Source organism: Acomys russatus, chromosome 2 (genome assembly GCF_903995435.1).
Source record: "Acomys russatus chromosome 2, mAcoRus1.1, whole genome shotgun sequence".
In the NCBI taxonomy this organism is placed as follows: Eukaryota; Metazoa; Chordata; class Mammalia; order Rodentia; family Muridae; genus Acomys; species Acomys russatus.
In genome coordinates this window covers 75,189,059-75,203,490 of record NC_067138.1, presented here as the reverse complement: position 1 = coordinate 75,203,490, position 14,432 = coordinate 75,189,059, and positions in this window count along the sequence as shown.

Below are 14,432 nucleotides of genomic sequence, written 5' to 3'. Positions count from 1 at the left end.
GTTCATAAAATTGAGAAGGCTATATCTAAACATTTTTATATAGCTGAGATAAATGGATAGACTACGTTTTAAACATATTTCTAGGCTTCCAAAATAAGAGTTTGTGTACTGATTTGTAAAGCTTCCATATTTGCCAATGAGAATAAAACCTCACAGGAGGCATAGGGAGCTGTGGGAGCCATATGTAGAATACACTTCTATCTGTGATTTTCATCAGTACATACTTACTGTTTTCATATTAGACCACTGTGATTATATGCTTTCAGACCTACTGTTGGAGTATTTTATAAAACGTAATATCTATTAATCTCTTCATCAACTTTCTATACAATCATATGAATGCCAGAATGGAGGTGTAGTCTATTTTATCTCATAATTCTCTTTTTTAAATTGTATTATTTTTTATTTATTCTAAAATTATCTAGTCAGATCCACTTAAAATGTGAGGACAAGACACTCAGAGGAGATTAAACATTAAATAAAAAAATAATTCCTTCTCTAGGTAAGTTTTCTAAAAAATCATAATGTTATAATCCCTCTTTTCTTCATACCAATTATTTGATCTTCAAAATATCACTCCAGTTGTCACAGTGATGTTGCAATTATATATTTCTTGAGAATGTCATACAGAAGCATCTGCATCATTCCTGTCTCACTCCCCTTGAAAATCCTCCCCAATTCCTTGTCCCAAACTTACGTTCTCTTCTTTAATTATTGGTTGTGTGTGGGTGCGTGGGTGCGTGTGTGTGTGTCTGTGCGTGTGTGTGAAACAACATATTAATTCCATTTAGTGTTGCTCATATTTACAAATGTATACTTATCATTAGAGAATCATGTAAGAGCTCTAAGGTCCTAGTAAAAAATTATTTGTGTGTGTTTATTTTGTTGATTATTGAATGGATTAGTTAATTGATTTGGAGAAGGTTTCCTTGTGAATCACAGCCTTGCCATAAGTCTCTGTGTAACTTAAGCTAACTCTAAACTTCAGATTCCTCGGCCTCTACTTTTCTTCCTAGACCTGGGTTGTAGGTATAAATCACTATGCTTGATTTATATGATGCTAGGTTTGGAGGCCTGGCTTCCTACACGCTAGGCAACAATTGTACCAGGTGAGCTACAAACCTGGTCCTTGGTGTAAATACCTACACTTAAGAATCTCTCTTTGCTCGTGCTGTGTGGCATGTGTTCAGGAGCTGATAAGAAGGGTACTTGAGTTTTTAAGTATAATTTCCTGAAGATTCATATATTTTTAATTCTTCACTGTGGAATGGCACTGGATAAGGTTGAAGTCTGACTTCTCCAGATGGCCTTTTGAGCTTGATGTCGTTGGACTCTCTTTTCTCAGCCGGGTTCTCACTCCTCCTGACCTAGTAATCCCAGATCTTATGGGTAGAGTCACTTGACCTCGAGGAAATTTACAGTGATACTGTCCCTCCTTTACATGCAGTAACAGAGGTCCTATCACAAGAAGGAGAAAACGGTGTTTAATTATTATACAAATGAGGGGTAACTTCTAAGTAGAATTAAAGGTCATTTGCTGGAGGCTAGGATCTCTTCAGCATAAGATGGGATAATTCCAGGAATTCCCTGTGCTGGCTGAACAAGTTCCTTATCAGGAAAGTGTTGGGCTTAACATTTCTTTGAGGACTATGTGACACGACTTACAAGATCTAAGGTTACCAGATCAGACAGAGTGAGAACCCCACTGTGAAAAGAGAGTCCACCAACATAGACTGAGCACGAATGGCTATCTGGACAAGGCCGAGTCCAACCTTATCCGGCAGAGTCCCATACCTCACAATGTTTGACTTTTATTATCTTTCAATTCTTCCTTTATAAATAATGCTGCACTGAACATCCTTCTGCAATTAAGTATATGAATGTGAAGTGTATTTCTGTTTCCTAAGTGACTGGATATGCACATCCATTCTTCTTTAAGAATGCCGTCTTAACGTGTGCTTCACTGAAGCCACTTCATCATTAATAACATACCCACTGGGTTTTAACCTAGTGTTCAATCCACAAGTACACTTTGAATTTTTTTTAGTAAGTGTTCTGCAATCTATCAAGTACCACAGCCTGGTTTCTTAAAGGACAGAAATGTATTTTCTCACATTTCTGAAAACTACAAGTCCAATACTGGAGGTTCAGCAGACAAATTTTTTCCAAGGATACTCCTCCTTATTTGTTCTCAACTATGTTTTTATATGTTTTCAGTCTGTCTTCTAAGCATCTCTTTTGTAAGAATTTTATTCGTACAAATGAAATTTTACTGTACTTCATCTTACCTCTTCAAAAGTCCTGAATCCAATATCAATCCCAGTTTGAAGTAGAAGGGATGAGGATTTTGATGGATATATATTGTGGCTTATAATTCAAATGGTGTGTAAGTAAATTTGTCTTTAATCTCAAATAGTCTCATTATCCTTTTGATGGACTTTATTAACTGGTATTTATTTTTCAACAGAGTACAAAAACAAAACTTTGTATTATTATCAAAACCACTTGAAAGCCAGTATCTGTCAAGCCAAACAGAAGGACTCCCTAAAAATAAATTCATAGTTATTATAATTATCACATAGAAACAATATTTCTGTAATCAAGCTACCTACCACAATTTAGGAAGTCTCCAAAATTCTAGGACAATTTGTTAGAAAAAAAAAAATCCTCTTTTCTTAATTTGTCCATTTTCATTAGAGCCTTTCAGAAACTCTAAAATGCTCAAGTTATTATTAAGGAAACATTCTGGCATGGTATTGAGGTGTGAGCAAGGAAACACTGGCATTAATTGTTGGGGGGAAATCAAGAGAGCAAGTTTCCCTGGAATCTTGCCCAGGTGCAAGGGTGGCTACAAAGAGCTTCACCATGGTGACTGTAAGGAAAAGTCAGCCTGTGCACTTAGAACCGGTTCCTCATAGTGCATGCTTCAATTTAAATTAAAAAAAAAAAATAGTAGAACTTTATTTTAAGTGATTACAGATTAAACAATTCACCTACCATCTGATTTCATCTGTAAATTTGCTCAGCAAATCTTTCTCCATAAAGGGAGGAAAAGAAATTTCCTAACCTCCACCAATTTGAATATGGACTTCCAGAGCTGTGCTTAAAAGACTCCTGATCCCAGGATGCCAGTCTTTGCTAATTTCAGTTTACTTTGTGGCCTTGAGCAACCATTTCTTTTCAGTTGTCCTCGGGTTGTGCACTTGTGAAACGACAGCAGGTCTCTTTGGTTCCTGGAAGAAGGAAGAGAAGTCTTGGCTTCAGCATGAACCTGCTAAAATGCAAATTCTCCGGCTTACTCTAGATTTCCTGCTCTACAAGCCCTGGGTGACATCCAGCGATCTGTGGTTTAAAATATGCCTGCAGATTGTTATGCTAGAGTCGTCAATCTATTGGAATAGAGAAATAAGAAGCTTTTTAGTGCCTGCCAGCTGAGAAATGTGATCTTGAGGTCTTTGAAATAAGGGAAAATGAAACAACAAACAAACAAACAAAACCACCCTGTGGATTTTAGTGGAAAGAAGAGCTGGCTTGGATAGGCTGTTAGGAAAATGAATCCCCTCCTTGGAGAAGAACAGCTTTCCCTAACTAATGACTACACATCCCATGGGGAGAGAATCCTGGGGATATGTTTCTCTGGTTGCTTGAAAAGGAAGCAGGACCGTGTGAAAGGATTCTCCCAGGTTGCTTAGGGGTGGGAATAGGCAGGTTGATAATGTCTTCATCAGGAACAGCTTGGCATGCATCATGCATCCTGCATCGTGTTTACAAACAGAAATGGTGTGTGACTTTGGCATTAGGAATACGGTTTCCGATGCCGTGAAAAACTCCCATGAGCTACTGTCTCTTTTGTTTTGTTTTGTTTTGTTTGTTTGTTTGTTTGTTTTTTAAATCTGTCTTCTATAGGTGAGGAAATGCACAAACCATGTGATGGTACAGCAAGGCAAACCCAAAGCTGTAGAAAGTTCCACAGTCACCAAGGCCATGAGGCATTTTCTGCTGCACATACTCCTGAAGGACCCACAATTTTTTTTTCCAGAAAACAAATTCATTCTAACCTCAGTGGAGCCTGCTTAGGTGCAAAAAAGCAGTGTGGGTGGCAGCTGAAGGTGCTGGGCAGGAGGTAGAGGCAGAAAGGAATTCTATCGCCATCTAGTGGCTCTGGAGAAAAGGTCTCACAGACAGCGCTACTTCTGAGAACGGCTAGCACTGAACCATCTTGCTTAAAAGTACATTTTTAATATGGTTTAATTGCTATTCCCCAAGGATTTAGGTGACCCCATTCGCTCCCCATCATGGCTGTGAACAAACTTTCAACCTTGAAAGTAATGACAGAGATTACTGGACAGGAGGCTGTTATTGGATCAAAGAATCTTGAATGTATTAATTCACTTTAATTCAAATGAGCTCTACAATTTGAATATGAATAGCTCTTTACATCTTCAAATTAACCCTCAGTGGCACCTATGGGAAGGTCATTCAATGAATGCAAAACTGTAGACCAGAAGAACATGGCTAAAGGTCACAGAGGGCAAATGGCAAGGAAAACAGCAATCCCCAGACTGATCTGTTCCACAATGCCGTATCCTTGTTGTCGAAAAATTCTAAACAATTTGAGAAATAAAGCATGTGAGATACACAAGTCCATCCTTTAATTGAACACCACCTGAATCCTCCTAGGATTTCACAGCCTTCAGATGCCAAATACAACAGTCTCTGCTTTTTACCATGAGGGGATAAAGGGAGAAGTTGTTCTTTTCCTGGAAGGGTTAGCATATTAAACAGGAACTGAGGCTTCAAACACAAGTACTAGTAAGAAAATAAGTCTATATCATAATTTTGAATGGCTGAATGGGTTGATTGGAAAAACCTGATCATACTTAAATTTCACAAACAACAAGACAGAAATACCTAAAGAATCTGGGTAAATTCATGACTTTCTGGTATTATGTGAGTGTCTTGGGGAGCACTGCAGCAGAATGCCTTCTTCATTTTGATGCATCCAATGTGTTCTCACACACAAACACAAAAATCAGATTGTTACATTTTTGCTCTTGAAACTCTCCAAGAGTTTTTCCATTACACACTCCCAAGAAAAAAAGGACCTCTAATCAGCAGCAAACTGCAAGCCAGATGATCCTATGCTTATTCCCAGATTATTTATTTATATTTATTTTTATTTTTAATTTATTGACTTTACATCCCAATTGTAGGCCCCTCTCTCATCCTACCCAGTCCTACCTTCCCTCCCTCTCCCCTCTCTACCCCTCCCCTGGACCTCAGAAAGGTGGAGCCCTCCTCTTCAATCATCTGACTTCAGCCTATCAAGTTTCATCTGGAAAGCCTGCATCATCTTCCTTTGTGGCCTAGCAAGGCTGCCTTGTCAGGGAGAAGTGATCAAAGACTGGGCACCAGAGTCTCCAATTCGTGGGACTCCCAAGGAAACTGTGTTGCCTATAGACTACATCTAAACAGGTGATCTAGGTCCTCAACATGCATGGCCCTTGGTTGGTCTATCAGTCTCTGCAGTCCTCCCCATCACCCAACCCACCCAGATTTCTTGCCTCCCTTGGTCTCTTTGTGACGTTACTGTCCCCTCCAGGTCCTTCTATCCTTCAACTTTTCCACCCCAAAGTTTAGCTGTGAGTCTCAACATCTACTATGATCCCCTACTAGGTGGAATCTTTCAGAGGACCTCTGTGGTAGACTTCCATCCTAGTCCTTCTCAACTACTTCTGGTGTGTATTCTATTTGCCCTTCTGAGTGAGAATTACGCACCTCCATAGGGTCCTCTTGTTATTTAGGTTCTTTAGGTCTATGTATTGTAGTGCGGTAATCCTGTATTATGTGGCTAATATCTGCTTAGAAGTGAGTATATACCATGCTTGCCTTTCTGGGTCTCTGTTACTTCACTACGGATGATCTTTTCTAGTTCCATCCATTTGCCCCCCCCCCCGAAAAAAATCTGAAGATGCCCTTGTTTTTAATAGCTGGGTAGTATTCCATTGTAAATGTGCCACAAGTTCTTTGTCCATAGACTTTTAGGCATATAGGTTTTTTCCAGATTCTGGATGTCCTTGTTTTATGGTGGAGCATTCTTCGGGTATATGCCCAGGAATGGTATCTTGGGCCTGGGTCTTGAGGCATAACTATTCCCAATCTTCTACATAACCTCCAGATTGATTTCCAAAATGATTGCACAAGTTTGCACTCCCACCAGCAATGAAAGAGTGTTTCCCTTTCTCCACATCCTTGCCTGTATGTACTGTCATTGGGACCTCATGAAACAGAAAAGCTCTGGAAGGCAAAGGACACTGTTACCAGAACAAAATGTAAGCCTACAGACTGGGCAAAGATCTTCACCAACCCTACATCCAACAACATGCTAATATCCAAAATATATAAAGAACTCAAGAAGTTAAACACCTCCAAACCAAATAATTCAATTAAAAATGGGGTACATAGCTAAATAGAATTCTCAACAATGTAACCTTGAATGGTGAAAAAAACACTTAAAACACTTAATGTCCTCAGTCATCAATGAAATGCAAATCAAAACAACTATTAGATTCCGTATAATGCCTTTCAGAATGGCTAAGATCAGAAATACCTCCTGATTTCTTTCAGGTCATTTTCAGTGTCATTCTCTCTGTCTTGCTATCCAAGTCCTCTAACTGTCACGCAAGACCACTGATGCCTCTGTGATTGTGTGAAGAACAAGCAGGTCCCAGGGTAAGTATAATGTTCTTTATGGTATATTTGAATGGTAATTTCCAACCTTTTAAGACCTTACTAACTGCTCCACCTTCTATTCTAACCACACAATTCATTTTCTCTACTTTATTCTTTTTTTCATATTCATAATATGCTAAAATTACTAAGCATATTTAACCATCACTTATTTATTATTCCTGTGGGAATATGGGTTAGAAGAGAGAGAGTGTTTCTGAAATAGCCCTAGTATCAGAGCTAGGGCACATCACATAATCAATGGATTATCCCTGTTACTTGGAGTCAATACAGGAGTACATCAGAGTACATATTCAGTTGAGAGTGTTAGAGTATGTGTTGTCATCTCAATTAAGGAAGAGGTGAAATAGAAGTTTGGATGAGAAAAGGGAGCCATTTTCATAAACATTGTTAGATGAGCAAATAGGACAACAACATGACAAACAGTGACCTTTATATTACACCAAAAAAAATTTAAGGTGGATGGCAAATAAAATATTTAAAAGATTCTGTAGAATGTACTCGTAATCACATTTGATGAAGCTCTTCAATCAGGACATGAAATATAAAGAATATAAAAAAATAAGTTAGACAAGTTGATCTATGGTGAAATTGAGACTAGGACAAAGAAAGACACAGGCATTGTAGAAAGCATGGATCGCAGGTTCAAGGAGACAGTCAGAGTGGTGCATGCTTATGCAGTTTCAGAAGGAGTCAGAACTGCTACAGAACAATATCAAAATCAGAAAGAAAAAAAAAAAAAAGACAGAACTAAGAGTAAGGAATTAATGGAACACATACAAAAATTAACACAAATAAAACCATGTTCCAGATCATCACTTATCAGAATGATGTATAATGAATCTATGGATACATATGTACATATGTACATTATCCACAATGAAGAACACCAGTATCTCTCATTGCTACTAGTGCACTGTGGATTACCTGAGACTCTTTAGCATTATCTTCTGGAACCCCTCATAAATGCACTTACTTATAACCCTGCAATTCTGTTGTTGATTTTGAGGGTACACATAATGTAAATGTACATATTAACAGACAAGTACAAGAATTCTATTAGATTTGATATTAGTAATAGAAGTTTGCATGCCCATCATCTCTATTAGAATTAGCAACAGTATTATTAATAATAGGCTCAAAAATTTAAAAATGCTAAACATGCACCAAAGAGTAGAATTAATAATTTTCGATAATACATAATTAGATATTTAGGAATGAAAAATAATTGTGAACACATTAGACAACCTGGAAGTTGTCTATGAGCAAATTAAGTAACGCAATAAATAGAATGTGATAGATATTATTATTTTGATTTTGGAAAAAAAAGAAAATAAGCAAAATAAAAAACTAATAGTATTCAAAGTAATTGACCTAGAGGGAAAATTGTTTAACAGAATAGAAATAGACCTGGAGGTAACATCAGATTGCAGTATGCTAATAACATTCTTTTCTCCTTGCCTGGTAGTAACTATCTTTGTGAAAACTCATCATCTGTGCTTTCAGGATAATGTACATTTTCTGAATGTAAGTAAACATTATTAAAAAGCTAAATGAAATATTTATTTGATAGAAGATGAAGGAAAACAGGAAGAGTAAAGAGAAAGAAAAGGATACAAGTGAAAGAAAAATAAATGATAATTCATTATGATGTGTTTGTGTATGTGTGTGTTCACCTTAGAATTTCTCCACTCTATATTTTAAATGGGAGCTTACTGTTTGCTAGAGTCACTGATCAGTGAGCTCCTTTAGTGTGCTGTTTCCCACTGCTAGAAGAAGGAGAACATATACCACAAGTAGCTTTTTATGTAGGGACCAAGTTCTGAATTCAGGTGGGTATTCATAATTTCATTTAAAAAAAAACGTGTTACTTATTAAGCCATTACTCTAGCATTAGCCTTTGTTATTTCTTATCAAATTTTATAAATTTCCATCATTTCACTCAGTGCCTGAACCATCATCATCTGGCCTACAATTTCGGAAAATTTGTGCCAATATCTGCTATGTAGATCTCCTTTCTTTGAATCTTGAACTTCAGCACACATAATGAAGGCATCATTTTAAAGCACTTCCCTTCTAGTCCTCTGTAAAGAAGCCATATCTTTAAAAAGATACATGTTCAGTGCTAAACCTATTAACTAGTCTAGATAAACTGTCAGCATCTTAATGGTGGATAATCCATGGACAACCATATGGTCCAGGTCACCCAAGGAACTGTACAAACTGGAATTCATTCAGTCTGAAATAATAAAATAAGTAAGAAAAATAGGAAGTATAGGAAGTATAAAAGCCCTAATCATTTAGTGGATCTTCCTCTTCAACCTCTTCCCTTCCTGACCTCAGAAAACCTCTGTATCTCAGGTCTTCAGAACTTATCAGTATATGCTGAGGATTATATAAGCATGCTAAAAATTCTAGTTAGATTAGGTTATGTTATTCTAAATTAGTGGCCCCATTTCTTAACATTCTCAGAATTGCCTGGGGAGCTTGTTAAAAATATGTTCTTCAAACATTATCCTAGATCTACAGATTCAGAAACCCTGATGACTGATGATATTAGCAACTCTCCTAAGTCTTACAAGTATCAGGGCATGAGATTATAACTTTTTTTCTGAATTATCAGGTTTCTTTGACATCTCCAAGATAATGTGTTACTGTTATATAGAATGGTGCAATGTATTTTCTTCCTAGGCTCCTTCTTCCTAATTCATGACATTGGGGCTTACTTTTCATCAGTGCTTTGAGTTGTAAAATAAGTGCCAAGCCTAGCATGGTGTTCTTCATAAAGTACTCTGAAGTGTTATGCAGTAGTGATGACCTCAGAGGTTCCATAGAAGATGGCACCTATGAAAGATTTTATTGATTTTTTTCCACTTGCAGTGGAGCACCTTTTTGATAGGTTGGTCTAAAAGTAGGAGATTCACATACATTGCTCATAACCATTAGAAAGAGGAGATATTGATTTAATCACCATAATTACTTTAACACATAATTTTGCACAGCCAATTACTTCATATTTTATAATCTAATGGTCACTTGTTTATACTAATGACAATAATAGATTTTAGGGCTTATTGAAAACAAACTGAATGCCAGACAGTGAGCTAATCACTTGATAAGGGAAATATAATTGGAAGTGTCCAACAACCCCTAAGAGGCAGTGAGGTTAGTTCCTATACCACACTAAGGGATCTAAGGGTTCCATAGTTAACTGATATGCATAGTTTTGCATATTTGGGAAAAATAGAAGATGAATTCAAGTAAATATTCTACAACCTCTGTACTTAAGTCTCCATGGACTGCTTTCTCTTCTCCTTAACCAGTATTAACCCTCTGTGATAAAAAACTTTCTTGTAGCTCTTCCAAATTCAGTGTTGTCCTAGCTTTAAGCATAAGCAGAGATTGCAACCTGCATATTCTCTACCCTTCATCCAAAATAACATCCTCTATATACTGATTGTAAATTCCAAACGTGTATTACTTTAAAACAAATAACATTTAATTTACTCTATATATCTACATCTTGATGATGAGCAATTTAGTAAAACAAAATCTTATTGTTTTATGTCAAATAATGACCAAATGATACATAAACTGATAGAATATATTAAATTATTTAAATGACAAAGATTAAGTCCTTAGAAGAAGGAAAGAGAATTGAAGATATTAAATTTTAAATTCTGGGCTTGGGTACAGATGCATAAGAAAGGTATTGAGATGATCCTAGAAAAATTAAATGGAATTTTTTTTACTTCATTAAATAAAAGCCCCTCCAATTTTAATCTACACAATTTTTATCCATCTAGTCTTTGACATATCTATCCATTTTCCTTTAGGTTGTAGAATCTTAAGATTCTAAAAGAAATAACAGGTGGATATTATTATCCAGAGAGCTCTATACTTTTCATACTGTGTTTTATAATATCATGAAGGAGGGATAACATACAAGCACTATCATTTATAAGACAGGATTAAAGCACTCTTCTAACAGAGTCGATTGACCCCTCCAAGGAAGGGCTATAAGTCTAGACTTGTGATAAAAATTCAGTTGGATATCATGAAGGAAATCAAACATGGCATAATATGTAAGTTAAGACCTGAGAAAGAATGGGAGGACGTGGGAAAAAAAATAAAGAGGAAAGATCTGACAACCATATTCTGCTTGAATCAACTTTTCTTTCTTTGTTATTTTGAATTGTATGCGTACTTCTATCCAAGGAGATACAAAGGTAAATTTATCAGAGGAAAAATGAAATTCTAAAAACAGTATTTTAATACTTAAACCATGATACATATAATAAAACTCTCTTTTCAGAATAGACATCTGCTTTTGGTCTATATATAAACTTGGGTATTGATTGTAACCACTGGCTCTACCTTGTAAGCAAAAGGAAGGAGCAACAGAGGCTGTAGCGTGATCTTTTCTATCTTTTGTACTTCTGACATCCTGAGTCACCGCTGTTAAACACTGCTTTCAAACTAAGTGAGAAAATAAATGAATATCCATTAGTTTTATTTCTTGTATTTTGTGATTGCTTTCACCTGTAGCAATATTTTTGCTCTTAAGAGTAGGGTTAACCGTTATAGCACTGGGAGGATGAAAAGCTGCAAAGAAGGGACAATTGCATATTTTAGGACAAAATAAGTTTCTCAATAATAGAAAAACTGTACATAATTGTAGAGAGTCTAGAAGGAATTTAAAAGGGAACAGAGAGGGAGGGATGGAGGGAAGGGGAAATGGAGGGAGGGAGGGAGGGAGAAAGAGAGAGAGAGAGAGAGAGAGAGAGAGAGAGAGAGAGAGTGAGTGCTTGTCTTACTTTATTCCCTTATTTATTCAACAATATTTGAGGAGCCATTACCTTCTTCTCGGTACTTTTCAGGCACTAGACGTATAACCCAAGTAAAATGATAAGAACTTGTTGTCCAGTGTTTTTGTAGGCTCAGCGGTTACAAAAGCTTACACTTAATGCATTTTCAAATCCAATAGTCATGAAAGGCCTCAACAAGATTAAGAGCATGGTCCAAATACCTAAACACAATAAGAGGCATGAAAAATGTCAGACTACTATCCATGAAGAAAACCATCTTGGCAGACAAAGAAACAATGGGGGAGATCTCAAGAGAGATGGCCCTGGTATGTAGTGACTAATGACCACAGTGTGGCCACAGAAGGATAAGAGGAAGGAACATTAAGAGATATACTCTGAGAAGCACGGGCCAAAGAACTGTTATAGTAGGTGGTTATAAATCAGTGAAAGAGTTTGTTTTTTATTTCAAATGTCCTGGAGGTGTCTTGGGAGCCTGGTGCAATGGAGCAACATACCTATTTCCTGTAATATTACACATGCTAAACAAAAGAGCACAAACAGAAATTGAGACATTTTAGGAAACTATTGTAGAAATGAAGGAAGGTAATTTGCTGTGGCTTGGAGAAAGCTGTGTTGCCAAATCTGACAACAAATATTTGGACCATGTATATTTGGGGTGTTTTGTTTCTCAGCTTTACTGATGCATTGAAAATGAGTGATGTAGCAAACAGACTTAATACATAGTTGCAGATATTAGTCATATATTACAGGATAACTATACTACAAATAACAGACCCAAAGAAGCTAAGTAACAGGGAGGGGCAAAAGGAGGTCATCCTTGAATGTCACTCAGATGGAGAAAAAGAATAGAGAGTGGAAGAGGAAGTTGAGAGGGAATTTGATAGGAGAGGCTCGGGGGAGTGAAAAGAAGGGAGGAGGGGGGTAGGGAAGGGGAATAAGATGTGGTGAGAGTGGGGAAGAGAGGTTTGAGGGTCTGGAGAGAAATGGGAAAGCAAAGGCAGAGCCATCATTGAAGCGAGCTGGAGACCTGTGGCAGCATAGGCTACAGAGATAATACAGGGACGTCTCTAGCTGAGCCCCCTGGCAGTGGGGTGGGGTGGGGCATGAGAATTGAGGAGGTCACCTTCTAACTAGGCAGTGCCTATAGTGATGGGAGGGCAGCACCAATCCACTTACAAAACCTTAGAATCAAAATTTAGCCTGCCTATAAAATATGCAGAGATAAAGATAGAGTAGACCTTGAGGGGATGACCAGTTAATGCCTGGCCCAAGATGAGACCCACCCCACAGGAGATAGCTAATCCTTAACACTATTAATGATACTCTGCTATGTTTACAGACAGGAGCCTAACTGTTCTCTGAGAGCTGCCCCCCCAACAGCTCATGGAATCAGATGCTGAGACTCACAGCCAAACATTAGGCAGAGATAGGAGATTCCTTTCGCAGAATGGGAGAGAAGGATAGAAGGACTTGGAGAGAACAAGAACACTACAGAAAGGCCAACACATTCAATTAACTTAGACCCATGGGCTTACAGTGATAGAAGCACCAAGCAAACAGTATGTATGTACTGGACCTAAGCTCCTACACATTTGTAACCGATGGCCAATTTTATCTTCATTGTGGGTCCCTTTGTAAGTTGGGTGGGTGCTGTCTATGACATGGACTCTGTTGCCTGCTTTCCATCACTTCACCCTAACCAGTCTGCCTTGCCTGGCCTTAGTGGATGAGGAGATCAGTCTGATGGGAATAGACAAGCTGGGATGGGTTGGTGGTGGCTGGGCTCTTTTTTTTTTTCTGAGGACAAAAGAAAGGAGAATAAGAGGAAAAGGGTGGGAGGGAGGGAGTAGGAAGAGATGAAAAAAGGGGTCTATGATTGTGATATAAAGTGAATATGTAATTTAAAAATAAATTCAAGAAATAATTTAAATAAAAATACAATATTTAAACTAAAAAGAGAATATATAATTAACAGATGAAAATTAGATCTGTAACTTACAAAAATAGAGACTATTGTAGAGAAAGAGCTTGTATTGGATTTATCAGTTGTTTTAATTATTAAAAATAAAGTATTATTATTGCAGGGGCATACATGCTGCAGCACATATATGGTAGTCAACTTTTGCATAATCATCTATCCTTCCACCTTAAGTTTGTTCTAGAGATTGAATTTGATTGGTAAGTTCACAATGAAAGTACCATTACCTTCTGAACCACTTTATTATTGAAATATAATTTTTATATTAAATATTGAATGCATTTGATGAACACATTTGGATAATTTGGGACATGCACACTAAAAATATCTTGTAATGCCATCTAGATACTTAATTTTGATGGCAAATGTTCAGGTGGATCTATGAGCCTGATATTCCAAGGAGAATTCTGAGCTTGTAGGAATAAGGCAGACTTCCGTGTACCATAAGAATGGAAGAAATCGGGGCTGGAGAGATGGCTCAGAGATTAAGAGCACTGTCTGTTCTTCCTAAGGTCCTGATTTCAATTCCCAGCAACCCACATGATGGCTCATAACCATCTACAATGAGTTCTGATGTGCAGGCACACATTTGGGCAGAATACTGTATAAGTAATAAGTAAATAATTCTTTAAAAAAAAAGAATGGATGAAATCTCCAAAACAGTGAGTAGAAAGAGGTTAAAAGAAAAACAGTTCATTCCCATGCTAAGTTATCTCAAAAAAGAGGAGGACATGGTAGAAAATAAAACTTTTTTGGAAGACAGAGAGCCAAATGAAGTGTTTGGAAGAGAACTGACCTCACTTTTTGGTTACTTAACAGGTATCAAAACATTCTACTTTCTATCCAAGGCAAAGTATTGGAGCAAACCAATCACT